The sequence below is a fragment of the Hyperolius riggenbachi genome, chromosome 4 (genome assembly GCF_040937935.1).
Source record: "Hyperolius riggenbachi isolate aHypRig1 chromosome 4, aHypRig1.pri, whole genome shotgun sequence".
Taxonomy (NCBI): Eukaryota; Metazoa; Chordata; class Amphibia; order Anura; family Hyperoliidae; genus Hyperolius; species Hyperolius riggenbachi.
The window spans coordinates 212,442,656-212,449,782 of NC_090649.1; positions in this window are offsets into that span (position 1 = coordinate 212,442,656).

Here is a 7,127-nt window from a genome sequence, read left to right on the forward strand (position 1 = left end):
GTTTGCAACCATATATGTTAAAAGCCAATATGTCTCAGAATGGCATTAAATATAATGCTTCAATGATGTCGCAGAGCTAAGAGTTTTTTTGTAAATGAAGCTGTCTGGAAAGCATGGCAATGGTATACGGCTTGGGCAGTGGTATAATAATAGGCGGTACAGAGGTTGCATCCACACCAGGATCTCCTGACTTGAGTAGTCCATATAAGCTCCTCTTCAGTCACTAGTACATGCGCTCCTTATCAGTCCAGTAGTGGTAATAGTCACCTCTTTGTGTGCACAGATTAATGGTGATCATTGACACATTTTCTTTGCCTCTTCTTACATTCCTCTCACCCAGTGGCTTTTATTGGAGAATTAGTTTTAGTGGTCTTTATTATGTGGGGGGTTGGGGCTTTGAAGCTACCCCGATAGGCTTGCTCTATATACTGTAGTACTCAGAATTCTTAGCTTTCTGTTTGTGCCAGTGGTCCAACAAAACACACACAGAGACACTCCAGGGGGCCCCCTGCTGGCTGCAACAATCCCTATCTCAAATCGTCAATAAAAACACAATTTTTAGTCACAATAAATTGGAGTAGCACACTTAAAGGTATTGTTTAGTACCCCCCCCCCCCCCCCCAAAAAAAAAACAACAACAAAAACTTGCTGAGGCTTCTTGGAGCACCCTGGACTTGTACTGTGCCCATGATGTCCCCCTAAATCCCCTCCGGCCAGCAGTCGTGACCCCTGCAAAGCTGGCCCATTACAGCCAGTTGCGGGCTTTTGCACAGGACAGAAGTGGATTCTCACAAGACTTTCTGCAAGCTGGTGGCCACATTAGAGATGTCCAAATAGTGTTTGCCATGCCCGGGGCTCCCCCACAGCATGAGGAGAGAGCATGGCCACACAACAGCAGGGAGGGGGGACAGTCCCCCCCCCCTTACCTCGAGCTTTCCCCTCTGCGCACTCCCCTTCTGCAATTATCAGTGGCAGCAGTGGCAGACGGGAAGGAACACATACCTCCATGCGTTCCATGTGCCGGAGGGTTCGCTCTCTAAGTGTCTGATGCTGCTTCCTGTTTAAACGCTGCTGCCACTGATAATTGCAGGAGGGGAGCGCTGAGGGGAGAGCTCGAGGTGATGGTGGGGGGAGACTATCCCCCCCCTCCTCGCCAATGTGCGGCCATGCTCTCTCCACATGCTGCGACCCCTCCTGCTTCTCAAAATGGCCCTGAGTGGACCCTGTGGGTGGTGATTTGTTTTGCAGGGGGGCCCAGTGATTTCTAGCTAAGCTCTTGCATGAATAATGTCCGTTCAGGACAGTTGTATGTTCAGCAACCTGAATTTTTAGCTTTTGTTAGTCCAGGACAGTGGTTGGGGTCTACGTAGATTATTTTCCTGTTAAACAAATCTGCTTTAGGATGCTAGGCAGAAAACAATATTGAAGATGCATCACTTGTGAGACGAAAAAACTGCACAAGTCCCTGGCTTCATCGCTGCGACTAGGCCGCAATTTCCTGCTTATTACCTAGTGTAATCCAAGGCTCCATAAAAGTGAATAGAGCTGCAGTTTACCACTTTAGGGCTAAGCACTAATCGCCGTAGTAATTGGTCACCCTATATAAATATACTACCTACAGTGTGAAACCATAGCAGGTGAAGCCAGCTAGTGGGGAATAAACCTTTGCAATTCTACTGCCAGGGCTTAGTTGAACATTTCAAAGAATCACAGGAAAGGGTTCAGCGCTTATCCTTTCACAATGGAAAACTATCACCGTACACTGACATGTTACAGCATTTGCATGATCCATAATTGGAAGCAGCAAAGTGAAGACGACATCTATTTCATTTTAAATTAAGTAATGACTGATTTTATAACAAAGTGTAGGTGGATTCTTTTGCTTTCCAGTATGCAAAGATCACTTTATACAACATCCCAAATCATACTGGAGAGAGCCTAGTTTAATTTGTGTTGAAACTAAAGTTGCAATTAGCAATGTAATAATAGTTACAGGTGATAACATTTGCTTGGGATGTGGGCGGAAATTTCCTGTTTAGAGAGCTCAGTGTCTAATTGATGAAAAAAGGTGAATATAATATAACTAAACTGCTCCACCTCTCTGTAATTCTAGGCAAATATAGTTATGCAGTGTATTGCTATAATAGAAGTATATATATATATACAATATTATTTATAGCTTTTAAAGAGACAGCGCACACATAAAACTTTAAATTGACTGGGAGTAACTCATTTAGCAAATCAGACTACCAGTTCCCCCTCTCATTGTTTGTGAACCCCCTTTTGTTATTTAATAAATGTTTTGTTGTAAAATAAATTTACAGGCAGTCCCATATTTACAAATGATTTGAGTTACAGCGTTTTAGAGATACAAACAAAGTTGACTTGATGTACAAAATATACAATACTGTTTTTAATGACATATTTTTGTTGTTACATGTTGCAGTATTGTATAAACTGTTACAAGTAGTTTTAACCACTTCCGGTTACCCGGTGGTTTGGCTGATCTGTGCTGCGGGGGCTCTTCAGCCCGCAGCACAGATCAGAAATCAGGCAGGGCGATCAGACCTCCCCCCTTTTTTCCCCACTAGGGGGATGTCCTGCTGGGGGGGTCTGATCGCCGCCGCGCTGCTGTGCCTAGCGGGGGGGGGGGGGGGGGGCTCCTCAAGGCCCCCCTCCGCAGCACTAGTCCTCCCTCTACCTCCTTCCCTCCCTCTCCTGTCCCCTGTGTGCGTTGCAGGACGGAAAGCCGTCCTGCGCCGGATAGGATAGGCTTTAGCCTATCAGATGCCGGTGATCCCCGGCCAATCAGAGGCCGGGGATCGCCGATCTCCTCTACGGCGATATATGTAAACACCGGGGAAGATCTTCCCCGCGTGTTTACATTTACCCTGCGAGCTGCGATCGGCGGCTCGCAGGGTGTTCACGGAGACACCCTCCGTGAACTGACATGGAACGGCCGCTCATTCGAGCGGCCGTTTCCATGGAAACCACTTCAGGATTCAGGGGCGTAGTTAAGCGTACGCAGAATCCTGAAGTGGTTAAACATGTTAAAAGCACAACGAAAACAATAAAAAAACTATAGTTTATACTATATGTCCAAATCCAAAGTTGTCTGAAAGTAAACCATTCCTCCACATTTCACCATTTCATCAACACAAGACTCAACACTCAACTTACAAACAAATTCAACTTACAAACAATGTTCCAGAACAGAAGCCATTGTAAGTAGGTGACTGCCCATGTATTGGAAGCTGACATTACACAGAGCAAGATATAAGATGAATGGCTGAGATAGTGGGCTGTCTGGATCAGCATTACGAGTGATCTGAGGCTGCTGCTCCAGCATCCCCAATCTTTTGGTCAGGCAGAACACCCACCTAGGCAGTGTGTTTTGCATACTGGCTTGATTTAATTATGCAACAGGACTGGCGATTCAGTTTTTGACAAACTGTGTGCATTTGCAGTGTGTCAAAAGTGTGACTTAGAAATAGGTTTTCCTTTTTTAACCACTTAGGTCTATCTGGACGGATACATCCATCCAGATAGCCTGCCCTGCTGCAGCTGAGCCAGGAGTGCTCCCGCCGCCTTTCTGCTGCCCCGGAGATCAATGAATGGGAACACGGTTCCCATTCCTTGATCTATGTCTCCATAAGAAAAAACAACGGCTTCTCTGAAAAGCCACGATTTTTCTATGTTTCACGTCATCCCTTTAAGTCCTGTAAGTGAGAGCTCTCGCTTACAGAATGAAAAACCAAAAAATGACTGTGGCCATCTTGTGGCCAAATAGTAAAATTACATCTACATACATTTTTTTTTACACATATACGCAATCAATTACATTTAAAATTACTTGTTTACCGCCCCACCCCAAAAAAACCCAAATAAAAATTTTAATTAAAAAAAATAAAAAATACAAATAGAAAACATAAATAGTTACCAAAGGGTCTGAACTTTTTTAATATGCATGTCAAGAGAGTATATTACTATAATTCTTTAAATTTATGCATGTAAATAGAGATGGATGCAAATTGAAAAAATGCACCTTTATTTCCAAATAAAATATTGACGGCATACATTGTTATAGGGACATCATTTAAATGATGTAATAACCGGGACAAATGGGCAAATAAAATACGTGAGTTTTAATTATAGTAGCATGTATTATTTTAAAGCTATAATGTAACGATCGGTGTCAGCACACAGAGAGAATCTGATTATTGGTAATCTGCAGTATCACCAACAATACAGATATATACCTGATTATTGATGATCTGCAGAATCACCAATAATACAAGTATGACTAACCTCTGGACACCTAGTAATGTATAAGTGTTTTGGTGCGACAGTAGGCTATCTCCCGTGGGGCGGGAGACGCCGAAACTGTGAGCATGGACCACCTGAGGAGCAGGTGGTCCTTGACTGTGTAGAATCTATCTCCTAGGTGAGTGGAAAGAGATAACCTGGGAGCCAATGATTCCCTGTACACTGGGAATCAGGCTATGCTGCAGCCAAAGGACTCCTAAGGGATAGAGCCCTTGGCTGTACTGCAGAGAGGACTCTCTGAGGAGCAGGGGGTCCCTGCAGCTAAGTGACACTTGGTGGAGTAGTGCCACAGATAGTACATAGAGACTGGACACTCAAGGGATGAGTGACAGTCAGAAGGGTCAGCCAGGCCAGGTCGGCAACACACGAGCAGATAAGGTACAGAGACAGAAGGCTGATTCGGTAACCAGGTACAAGCAGGGTTTGGCAACAGGTAGACAGATATGCAGAGGCACCGAATCAGAAGGCAAGAGAGAGGTTCGACAGAGCAAAAGGTCATAACCGATATAGAACAAGATACTAATCTAGGGTGTGAGGTCCGTGGTCTCAACACCCAGGAACTGGTCTAAAGTATAACACAGCACTGACACAGTATTCCTAAGCTTGGGTGTGAGGTCCTTGGTCACAACGCCCTGGAACTGGTCTAAAGTATAACACAGCAATGACACAGTATTCCTAAGCTTGGGTGTGAGGTCCTTGGTCACAACACCCCGGAACTAGTCTAAAGTATAACACAAGCGTAATCTGGCTAAGTGTGAATTCCCAGGTCCACCTGGTTCTAGCACACTGTGGGATCTGACTACGGTCTGAGTGCTCACACGTATGTATTCGCAACGGCAGACAACCTGAGACTGACCAGCGAGATCTATATATAGTGCAGCGCTCCCCAGCGCCACCCAGCGCTACTCAGCCAATGACAGTCTGCGCTGGGATCAGCTGACCAGCCTGATCAGCTGATCCCTCTCCTCCTGGCATAAAGGTCCTGCCTCCCCGCGCGCGTGTAGCTCACCATCTGTGTGCACTAGAAGGCTCAGACAAACCAGATGTACGCTGCTGTGCAGAAACCGCCGGTCTGAACGCGGAGACAGCTGCCTCGCCGCCAGACCGCGCGGCGTCATCTCCGCAATCCTTTACATATAATGGCTGAAAACTGAGAAATAATGCTTTTTTTCATTTGTTTCTTAATATTGACGTTAAAATGCATTTAGAAAAAAAATAGTTCTTAGCAAAATGTACCACCCAAAGAAAGCCTAATTGGTGGCGAAAAAAAACAAGATATAGATCAATTGTAATAAGTAGTGATAAAGTTATTGGCGAATGAATGGGAGGTGAAAGTTGCTCAGATGCATACGTTGAAACGACACTGAAGGCTGAAGTGGTTAAATAAAAAAAAATAATTTAAAAGAAAACAATGGGCCCAACTTCCAAATTGTATTAAATTACTGTTCCCCTATGCAAAGCATCCTTGTCTTTGAGTTAAAGTACCTTCGTTTTAAATTAAATGTTTTTCAATGCTTTTTTATTTGTTATTCTGTGACTTTCCTCTCCCTGTAGTGCCCCCCTGCCCCCAGCTCTGCTCAGCCGAAATATTCGACTTGAGCAGAATGTCAATGATGGGCGGGGAGGAAGTGCCAGTACTTCCTCCTCTATGCCCGTCCTCAGGAACACCCCCTCCACTCACTGCTAATAGTTCCTATGTGCACAGCGTGCTGGGGAGCTGCACTGTGTGCACTCTTGAGATATTTTTAGCTCAAAACGATAGTGTACTAATAGCTGTATTAGTACACTATCGTTCTGAGCTAAATTACCTCAAGATTGCACACAGTGCAGCTTCCCAGCGCGCTGTGCACATAGTGTCACGTACCTTTGTGGATGGAGACCGGTATGCTGAGGACAGCAACTCCTGCGACTTGTCAACTGAGGTCCCTGAGATTGGAACAGGAGCCAACAGTAACCAAGGGGCAGGAGCGCTTGCAGAACCGTAGCAGAGTTCAGGTTGGTTAAGCAGCGCCCCCGCAGGCTGAGTCGGGTACTGCAATGACTCAGGAACCCAGTTAAATGGATGGCAGCTGGTGACTGGAGAGCTGAGCAGATTCTTGGACAGGCAGAGTTCAGCAACAGATCAGATTCTCGTTCAAGCAGGAGGTCGGCAACAGGACGGGTTCTCAGACGGGCAGAAGTCGTTAACAGAGCGGGCAGTCGTACAAGCAGGAGGTCGGCAACAGAGTGGGCAGTCAGACAAGCAAGGATCGGCATTCAGGAGACAAACAGGCAGACTCTAGGTCAGGTCACGGGAGTACACACTCACAAACTAGCTGCAATACTACAGCACTGGAGAGTGGCACTCTCCAGACTTAAATAGGCCGTTTGGCGCCAATGCGCAGCGCGTCACGCCGTGCGCATGCGCACGCACACACGCACGCGCGCGCACACGCTAACACAATCAGGCAGAGAATATGCATAAGGCAAGCCTTCTACGCGCGCGCGCGCACAGCGCTACGCCAGCAGCTTTCGCCACCAACGGTTACGCCGCGCAACGCGGCTCGCGGTGCGCAGAACGCCAGATCTCCACGCCGGCGAACTACACCAGGAGACCTGCCAGCATCCGTTTGTGCCAGCCGCCGGTCCTGGACAGGTAACTGACCGTGACACATAGGAACTATTAGCAGTGAGTAGAGGGCGTGTTTCTGATGATGGGCAGAGGGGAGGAAGTACTGATGCTTCTTCCCCGCCCATCATCGAGCTCTGCATTACAGCTGAGTAGAGCGGGGGACAGGAGGGGCGCTAAAGGACGAAAGGAT